Below are 11,396 nucleotides of genomic sequence, written 5' to 3' on the forward strand. Positions count from 1 at the left end.
TGTCACACTTATCAGTGGCTCATGGTTGCTTAAGGCCTATGTCTGTACTTGACCACAGAGGCAGAGCATCATTCAACCTGCCAGCTGCCTATCTTGGGAGCTTTTCAAGGATGACAGACTCCACTTTCTCTGCAGCAAGACAGCTCATAACTTTTTTACAGTGTCTCCCTGTCCTCAGACTTCTATATGTTCTTCTGTAATAGATAACTATACACTATCATTGCAATCTACACTACAGCTCAAAGGTTTGAAGTCAATTTTCACCTGGTTTATAACCATGTGATCTGTCCACACAGCAGTGATGGCTACTAAAAATGGGCCCATGTATAAGTGTGTAGACATTTCCTAATGCATCATGGGTGATTTAACATAAATGATTCATTAAACACACATCTGTGAAAACATTTCTGATAAACTTTGCCTAATTTTATGTTATAGCAAATATAATTTTAAAATTAAAACAAGAATGTTTGAAACTGACCACAAACTTTTGAGCAGTAGTGTGTGTTGTATGCATGTGTCTGTCTGTATCTGATCAGGATTTTGTCATCAGTGTCAACAAAACGCTCATTTTTTAGCTGGTTCTATCATCAAAATTGAGTTGGAGTGTTTTAACTCTGGTGGCAATCTCTCCCTAACAAGTCCACTTTATTGCGTGCTCATTTTCTCCTATTAGTGGCTCATACGTATATAATTAGGAAACATGCATTAAGTCAGTGGTCCTCAACCTTTTTTGCGCCACGGACCGGTTTATGCCCGACAATATTTTCACGGACCGGCCTTTAAGGTGTCGCGGATAAATACAACAAAATAAAACTAGTACCGGTACCGGAAAAAAAGAAGATTTATTTATGACACACTTGAAAAGACCCAGGGACACCGAGTTAACGATAAAAACGATAACAAAATAACTCTGAATACCGATAAAAACCCTGAAAACCATACATTTCACACCTGAGCCTCAACTCTCGCGGACCGGCACCTTTCCGAGGCCCGGGGGTTGGGGACCGCTGCATTAAGTGCACTAATTTCTCACACTTATCAGTGGCTCATGGTTGCTTAAGGCCTATGTCTGTACTTGACCACAGAGGCAGAGCATCATTCAACCTGCCAGCTGCCTATCTTGGGAGCTTTTCAAGGATGACAGACTCCACTTTCTCTGCAGCAAGACAGCTCATAACTTTTTTACAGTGTCTCCCTGTCCTCAGACTTGTATATGTTCTTCTGTAATAGATAACTATACACTATCATTGCAATCTACACTACAGCTCAAACGTTTGAAGTCAGTTTTCACCTGTTTATAACCATGTGATCTGTCCACACAGCAGTGATGGTTACTAAAAATGGGCCCATGTATATGTGTGTAGACATTTCCTAATGCATCATGGGTGATTTAACATAAATGATTCATTAAACACACATCTGTGAAAACATTTCTGATAAACTTTGCCTAATTTTATGTTATAGCAAATATAATTTTAAAATTAAAACAAGAATGTTTGAAACTGACCACAAACTTTTGAGCAGTAGTGTGTGTTGTATGCATGTGTCTGTCTGTATCTGATCAGGATTTTGTCATCAGTTTCAACAAGACGCTCATTTTTTAGCTGTTTCTATCATCAAAAATTGAGTTGGAGTGTTTTAACTCTGATGGCAATCTCTCCCTAACAAGTCCACTTTATTGCGTGCTCATTTTCTCCTATTAGTTGCTCATACGTATATAATTAGGAAACATGCATTAAGTCAGCGGTCCTCAACCTTTTTTGCGCCACGGACCGGTTTATGCCCGACAATATTTTCATGGACCGGCCTTTAAGGTGTCGCGGATAAATACAACAAAATAAAACTAGTACCGGTACCGGAAAAAAAGAAGATTTATTTATGACACACTTGAAAAGACCCAGGGACACCGAGTTAACGATAAAAACGATAACAAAATAACTCTGAATACCGATAAAAACCCTGAAAACCATACATTTCACACCTGAGCCTCAACTCTCGCGGCCTGGTACAAAACGACTCACGGACCGGCACCGGTCCGAGGCCCGGGGGTTGGGGACCGCTGCATTAAGTGCACTAATTTCTCACACTTATCAGTGGCTCATGGTTGCTTAAGGCCTATGTCTGTACTTGACCACAGAGGCAGAGCATCATTCAACCTGCCAGCTGCCTATCTTGGGAGCTTTTCAAGGATGACAGACTCCACTTTCTCTGCAGCAAGACAGCTCATAACTTTTTTACAGTGTCTCCCTGTCCTCAGACTTCTATATGTTCTTCTGTAATAGATAACTATACACTATCATTGCAATCTACACTACAGCTCAAAGGTTTGAAGTCAATTTTCACCTGGTTTATAACCATGTGATCTGTCCACACAGCAGTGATGGCTACTAAAAATGGGCCCATGTATAAGTGTGTAGACATTTCCTAATGCATCATGGGTGATTTAACATAAATGATTCATTAAACACACATCTGTGAAAACATTTCTGATAAACTTTGCCTAATTTTATGTTATAGCAAATATAATTTTAAAATTAAAACAAGAATGTTTGAAACTGACCACAAACTTTTGAGCAGTAGTGTGTGTTGTATGCATGTGTCTGTCTGTATCTGATCAGGATTTTGTCATCAGTGTCAACAAAACGCTCATTTTTTAGCTGGTTCTATCATCAAAATTGAGTTGGAGTGTTTTAACTCTGGTGGCAATCTCTCCCTAACAAGTCCACTTTATTGCGTGCTCATTTTCTCCTATTAGTGGCTCATACGTATATAATTAGGAAACATGCATTAAGTCAGTGGTCCTCAACCTTTTTTGCGCCACGGACCGGTTTATGCCCGACAATATTTTCACGGACCGGCCTTTAAGGTGTCGCGGATAAATACAACAAAATAAAACTAGTACCGGTACCGGAAAAAAAGAAGATTTATTTATGACACACTTGAAAAGACCCAGGGACACCGAGTTAACGATAAAAACGATAACAAAATAACTCTGAATACCGATAAAAACCCTGAAAACCATACATTTCACACCTGAGCCTCAACTCTCGCGGACCGGCACCTTTCCGAGGCCCGGGGGTTGGGGACCGCTGCATTAAGTGCACTAATTTCTCACACTTATCAGTGGCTCATGGTTGCTTAAGGCCTATGTCTGTACTTGACCACAGAGGCAGAGCATCATTCAACCTGCCAGCTGCCTATCTTGGGAGCTTTTCAAGGATGACAGACTCCACTTTCTCTGCAGCAAGACAGCTCATAACTTTTTTACAGTGTCTCCCTGTCCTCAGACTTGTATATGTTCTTCTGTAATAGATAACTATACACTATCATTGCAATCTACACTACAGCTCAAACGTTTGAAGTCAGTTTTCACCTGTTTATAACCATGTGATCTGTCCACACAGCAGTGATGGTTACTAAAAATGGGCCCATGTATATGTGTGTAGACATTTCCTAATGCATCATGGGTGATTTAACATAAATGATTCATTAAACACACATCTGTGAAAACATTTCTGATAAACTTTGCCTAATTTTATGTTATAGCAAATATAATTTTAAAATTAAAACAAGAATGTTTGAAACTGACCACAAACTTTTGAGCAGTAGTGTGTGTTGTATGCATGTGTCTGTCTGTATCTGATCAGGATTTTGTCATCAGTTTCAACAAGACGCTCATTTTTTAGCTGTTTCTGTCATCAAAAATTGAGTTGGAGTGTTTTAACTCTGATGGCAATCTCTCCCTAACAAGTCCACTTTATTGCGTGCTCATTTTCTCCTATTAGTGGCTCATACGTATATAATTAGGAAACATGCATTAAGTCAGTAGTCCTCAACCTTTTTTGCGCCACGGACCGGTTTATGCCCAAAAATATTTTCACGGACCGGCCTTTAAGGTGTCGCGGATAAATACAACAAAATAAAACTAGTACCGGTACCGAAAAAAAGAAGATTTATTCATAACACACTTGAAAAGACCCAGGGACACCGAGTTAACAATAAAAACGATAACAAAATAACTCTGAATACCGATAAAAACCCTGAAAACCATACATTTCACACCTGAGCCTCAACTCTCGCGGCCCGGCACCAAACGACTCACGGACCGGCACCGATCCGAGGCCCGGGGGTTGGGGACCGCTGCATTAAGTGCACTAATTTCTCACACTTATCAGTGGCTCATGGTTGCTTAAGGCCTATGTCTGTACTTGACCACAGAGGCAGAGAATCATTCAACCTGCCAGCTGCCTATCTTGGGAGCTTTTCAAGGATGACAGACTCCACTTTCTCTGCAGCAAGACAGCTCATAACTTTTTTACAGTGTCTCCATGTCCTCATACTTCTATATATTCTTCTGTAATAGATAACTATACACTATCATTGCAATCTACACTACAGCTCAAACGTTTGAAGTCAGTTTTCACCTGGTTTATAACCATGTGATCTGTCCACACAGGAGTGATTGTTTCTAAAATTTGGCGCACGTATAAGTGTGTTGACATTTCCTAATGCATCATGGGTGATTTAACATAAATGATTCATTTAACACACATCTGTGAAAACATTTCTGATCATTTTCATGTAATATTATGTTAAAAGTAAATGTAAATTATTAATTAAAAAGACGACAGTTTGAATCTGACCACAAACTTTTGAGCAGTAGTGTGTGTTGTATGCATGTGTCTGTCTGTATCTGATCAGGATTTTGTCATCAGTGTCAACAAAACGCTCATTTTTTAGCTGTTTCTATCATCAAAATTGAGTTGGAGTGTTTTAACACTGATGGCAATCTCTCCCTAACAAGTCCACTTTATTGCGTGCTCATTTTCTCCTATTAGTGGCTCATAGGAGTCTAACTAATGAACTGTATGCATGTTTCCTAATCTGTCACACTTATCAGTGGCTCATGGTTGCTTAAGGCCTATGTCTGTACTTGACCACAGAGGCAGAGCATCATTCAACCTGCCAGCTGCCTATCTTGGGAGCTTTTCAAGGATGACAGACTCCACTTTCTCTGCAGCAAGACAGCTCATAACTTTTTTACAGTGTCTCCCTGTCCTCAGACTTCTATATGTTCTTCTGTAATAGATAACTATACACTATCATTGCAATCTACACTACAGCTCAAAGGTTTGAAGTCAATTTTCACCTGGTTTATAACCATGTGATCTGTCCACACAGCAGTGATGGCTACTAAAAATGGGCCCATGTATAAGTGTGTAGACATTTCCTAATGCATCATGGGTGATTTAACATAAATGATTCATTAAACACACATCTGTGAAAACATTTCTGATAAACTTTGCCTAATTTTATGTTATAGCAAATATAATTTTAAAATTAAAACAAGAATGTTTGAAACTGACCACAAACTTTTGAGCAGTAGTGTGTGTTGTATGCATGTGTCTGTCTGTATCTGATCAGGATTTTGTCATCAGTGTCAACAAAACGCTCATTTTTTAGCTGGTTCTATCATCAAAATTGAGTTGGAGTGTTTTAACTCTGGTGGCAATCTCTCCCTAACAAGTCCACTTTATTGCGTGCTCATTTTCTCCTATTAGTGGCTCATACGTATATAATTAGGAAACATGCATTAAGTCAGTGGTCCTCAACCTTTTTTGCGCCACGGACCGGTTTATGCCCGACAATATTTTCACGGACCGGCCTTTAAGGTGTCGCGGATAAATACAACAAAATAAAACTAGTACCGGTACCGGAAAAAAAGAAGATTTATTTATGACACACTTGAACAGACCCAGGGACACCGAGTTAACGATAAAAACGATAACAAAATAACGCTGAAAACCGATAAAAACCCTGAAAACCATACATTTCACACCTGAGCCTCAACTCTCGCGGACCGGCACCTTTCCGAGGCCCGGGGGTTGGGGACCGCTGCATTAAGTGCACTAATTTCTCACACTTATCAGTGGCTCATGGTTGCTTAAGGCCTATGTCTGTACTTGACCACAGAGGCAGAGCATCATTCAACCTGCCAGCTGCCTATCTTGGGAGCTTTTCAAGGATGACAGACTCCACTTTCTCTGCAGCAAGACAGCTCATAACTTTTTTACAGTGTCTCCCTGTCCACAGACTTCTATATATTCTTCTGTAATAGATAACTATACACTATCATTGCAATCTACACTACAGCTCAAAGGTTTGAAGTCAATTTTCACCTGGTTTATAACCATGTGATCTGTCCACACAGGAGTGATGGTTACTAAAAATGGGCCCATGTATAAGTGTGTAGACATTTCCTAATGCATCATGGGTGATTTAACATAAATGATTCATTAAACAGACATCTGTGAAAACATTACTGATAAACTTTGCCTAATTTTATGTTATAGCAAATATAATTTTAAAATTAAGACAAGAATGTTTGAATCTGACCACAAACTTTTGAGCAGTAGTGTGTGTTGTATGCATGTGTCTGTCTGTATCTGATCAGGATTTTGTCATCAGTTTCAACAAAACGCTCATTTTTTAGCTGTTTCTGTCATCAAAATTGAGTTGGAGTGTTTTAACTCTGGTGGCAATCTCTCCCTAACAAGTCCACTTTATTGCGTGCTCATTTTCTCCTATTAGTGGCTCATACGTATATAATTAGGAAACATGCATTAAGTCAGTAGTCCTCAACCTTTTTTGCGCCACGGACCGGTTTATGCCCAAAAATATTTTCACGGACCGGCCTTTAAGGTGTCGCGGATAAATACAACAAAATAAAACTAGTACCGGTACCGAAAAAAAGAAGATTTATTCATAACACACTTGAAAAGACCCAGGGACACCGAGTTAACAATAAAAACGATAACAAAATAACTCTGAATACCGATAAAAACCCTGAAAACCATACATTTCACACCTGAGCCTCAACTCTCGCGGCCCGGCACCAAACGACTCACGGACCGGCACCGATCCGAGGCCCGGGGGTTGGGGACCGCTGCATTAAGTGCACTAATTTCTCACACTTATCAGTGGCTCATGGTTGCTTAAGGCCTATGTCTGTACTTGACCACAGAGGCAGAGAATCATTCAACCTGCCAGCTGCCTATCTTGGGAGCTTTTCAAGGATGACAGACTCCACTTTCTCTGCAGCAAGACAGCTCATAACTTTTTTACAGTGTCTCCATGTCCTCATACTTCTATATGTTCTTCTGTAATAGATAACTATACACTATCATTGCAATCTACACTACAGCTCAAACGTTTGAAGTCAGTTTTCACCTGGTTTATAACCATGTGATCTGTCCACACAGGAGTGATTGTTTCTAAAATTTGGCGCACGTATAAGTGTGTTGACATTTCCTAATGCATCATGGGTGATTTAACATAAATGATTCATTTAACACACATCTGTGAAAACATTTCTGATCATTTTCATGTAATATTATGTTAAAAGTAAATGTAAATTATTAATTAAAAAGACGACAGTTTGAATCTGACCACAAACCTTTGAGCAGTAGTGTGTGTTGTATGCATGTGTCTGTCTGTATCTGATCAGGATTTTGTCATCAGTGTCAACAAAACGCTCATTTTTTAGCTGTTTCTATCATCAAAATTGAGTTGGAGTGTTTTAACACTGATGGCAATCTCTCCCTAACAAGTCCACTTTATTGCGTGCTCATTTTCTCCTATTAGTGGCTCATAGGAGTCTAACTAATGAACTGTATGCATGTTTCCTAATCTGTCACACTTATCAGTGGCTCATGGTTGCTTAAGGCCTATGTCTGTACTTGACCACAGAGGCAGAGCATCATTCAACCTGCCAGCTGCCTATCTTGGGAGCTTTTCAAGGATGACAGACTCCACTTTCTCTGCAGCAAGACAGCTCATAACTTTTTTACAGTGTCTCCCTGTCCTCAGACTTCTATATATTCTTCTGTAATAGATAACTATACACTATCATTGCAATCTACACTACAGCTCAAAGGTTTGAAGTCAATTTTCACCTGGTTTATAACCATGTGATCTGTCCACACAGCAGTGATGGCTACTAAAAATGGGCCCATGTATAAGTGTGTAGACATTTCCTAATGCATCATGGGTGATTTAACATAAATGATTCATTAAACACACATCTGTGAAAACATTTCTGATAAACTTTGCCTAATTTTATGTTATAGCAAATATAATTTTAAAATTAAAACAAGAATGTTTGAAACTGACCACAAACTTTTGAGCAGTAGTGTGTGTTGTATGCATGTGTCTGTCTGTATCTGATCAGGATTTTGTCATCAGTGTCAACAAAACGCTCATTTTTTAGCTGGTTCTATCATCAAAATTGAGTTGGAGTGTTTTAACTCTGGTGGCAATCTCTCCCTAACAAGTCCACTTTATTGCGTGCTCATTTTCTCCTATTAGTGGCTCATACGTATATAATTAGGAAACATGCATTAAGTCAGTGGTCCTCAACCTTTTTTGCGCCACGGACCGGTTTATGCCCGACAATATTTTCACGGACCGGCCTTTAAGGTGTCGCGGATAAATACAACAAAATAAAACTAGTACCGGTACCGGAAAAAAAGAAGATTTATTTATGACACACTTGAACAGACCCAGGGACACCGAGTTAACGATAAAAACGATAACAAAATAACTCTGAATACCGATAAAAACCCTGAAAACCATACATTTCACACCTGAGCCTCAACTCTCGCGGACCGGCACCTTTCCGAGGCCCGGGGGTTGGGGACCGCTGCATTAAGTGCACTAATTTCTCACACTTATCAGTGGCTCATGGTTGCTTAAGGCCTATGTCTGTACTTGACCACAGAGGCAGAGCATCATTCAACCTGCCAGCTGCCTATCTTGGGAGCTTTTCAAGGATGACAGACTCCACTTTCTCTGCAGCAAGACAGCTCATAACTTTTTTACAGTGTCTCCCTGTCCTCAGACTTGTATATGTTCTTCTGTAATAGATAACTATACACTATCATTGCAATCTACACTACAGCTCAAACGTTTGAAGTCAGTTTTCACCTGGTTTATAACCATGTGATCTGTCCACACAGCAGTGATGGTTACTAAAAATGGGCCCATGTATATGTGTGTAGACATTTCCTAATGCATCATGGGTGATTTAACATAAATGATTCATTAAACACACATCTGTGAAAACATTTCTGATAAACTTTGCCTAATTTTATGTTATAGCAAATATAATTTTAAAATTAAAACAAGAATGTTTGAAACTGACCACAAACTTTTGAGCAGTAGTGTGTGTTGTATGCATGTGTCTGTCTGTATCTGATCAGGATTTTGTCATCAGTTTCAACAAGACGCTCATTTTTTAGCTGTTTCTATCATCAAAAATTGAGTTGGAGTGTTTTAACTCTGATGGCAATCTCTCCCTAACAAGTCCACTTTATTGCGTGCTCATTTTCTCCTATTAGTGGCTCATACGTATATAATTAGGAAACATGCATTAAGTCAGTAGTCCTCAACCTTTTTTGCGCCACGGACCGGTTTATGCCCAAAAATATTTTCACGGACCGGCCTTTAAGGTGTCGCGGATAAATACAACAAAATAAAACTAGTACCGGTACCGAAAAAAAGAAGATTTATTCATAACACACTTGAAAAGACCCAGGGACACCGAGTTAACAATAAAAACGATAACAAAATAACTCTGAATACCGATAAAAACCCTGAAAACCATACATTTCACACCTGAGCCTCAACTCTCGCGGCCCGGCACCAAACGACTCACGGACCGGCACCGATCCGAGGCCCGGGGGTTGGGGACCGCTGCATTAAGTGCACTAATTTCTCACACTTATCAGTGGCTCATGGTTGCTTAAGGCCTATGTCTGTACTTGACCACAGAGGCAGAGAATCATTCAACCTGCCAGCTGCCTATCTTGGGAGCTTTTCAAGGATGACAGACTCCACTTTCTCTGCAGCAAGACAGCTCATAACTTTTTTACAGTGTCTCCATGTCCTCATACTTCTATATGTTCTTCTGTAATAGATAACTATACACTATCATTGCAATCTACACTACAGCTCAAACGTTTGAAGTCAATTTTCACCTGGTTTATAACCATGTGATCTGTCCACACAGCAGTGATGGTTACTAAAAATGGGCCCATGTATATGTGTGTAGACATTTCCTAATGCATCATGGGTGATTTAACATAAATGATTCATTTAACACACATCTGTGAAAACATTTCTGATCATTTTCATGTAATATTATGTTAAAAGTAAATGTAAATTATTAATTAAAAAGACGACAGTTTGAATCTGACCACAAACCTTTGAGCAGTAGTGTGTGTTGTATGCATGTGTCTGTCTGTATCTGATCAGGATTTTGTCATCAGTGTCAACAAAACGCTCATTTTTTAGCTGTTTCTATCATCAAAATTGAGTTGGAGTGTTTTAACACTGATGGCAATCTCTCCCTAACAAGTCCACTTTATTGCGTGCTCATTTTCTCCTATTAGTGGCTCATAGGAGTCTAACTAATGAACTGTATGCATGTTTCCTAATCTGTCACACTTATCAGTGGCTCATGGTTGCTTAAGGCCTATGTCTGTACTTGACCACAGAGGCAGAGCATCATTCAACCTGCCAGCTGCCTATCTTGGGAGCTTTTCAAGGATGACAGACTCCACTTTCTCTGCAGCAAGACAGCTCATAACTTTTTTACAGTGTCTCCATGTCCTCAGACTTCTATATATTCTTCTGTAATAGATAACTATACACTATCATTGCAATCAAGCTATACTACAGCTCAAACGTTTGAAGTCAATTTTCACCTGGTTTATAACCATGTGATCTGTCCACACAGGAGTGATGGTTACTAAAAATGGGCCCATGTATAAGTGTGTAGACATTTCCTAATGCATCATGGGTGATTTAACATAAATGATTCATTAAACACACATCTGTGAAAACATTTCTGATAAACTTTGCCTAATTTTATGTTATAGCAAATATAATTTTAAAATTAAAACAAGAATGTTTGAAACTGACCACAAACTTTTGAGCAGTAGTGTGTGTTGTATGCATGTGTCTGTCTGTATCTGATCAGGATTTTGTCATCAGTGTCAACAAAACGCTCATTTTTTAGCTGGTTCTATCATCAAAATTGAGTTGGAGTGTTTTAACTCTGATGGCAATCTCTCCCTAACAAGTCCACTTTATTGCATGCTCATTTTCTCCTATTAGTGGCTCATACGTATATAATTAGGAAACATGCATTAAGTCAGCGGTCCTCAACCTTTTTTGCGCCACGGACCGGTTTATGCCCGACAATATTTTCATGGACCGGCCTTTAAGGTGTCGCGGATAAATACAACAAAATAAAACTAGTACCGGTACCGGAAAAAAGAAGATTTATTCATAACACACTTGAAAAGACCCAGGGACACCGAGTTAACGAT

Source organism: Copadichromis virginalis, linkage group LG7 (assembly GCF_057382275.1).
Source record: "Copadichromis virginalis isolate Kocher_CV1m ecotype Utaka linkage group LG7, C_Virginalis_male_GT1.1, whole genome shotgun sequence".
Taxonomy (NCBI): domain Eukaryota; kingdom Metazoa; phylum Chordata; class Actinopteri; order Cichliformes; family Cichlidae; genus Copadichromis; species Copadichromis virginalis.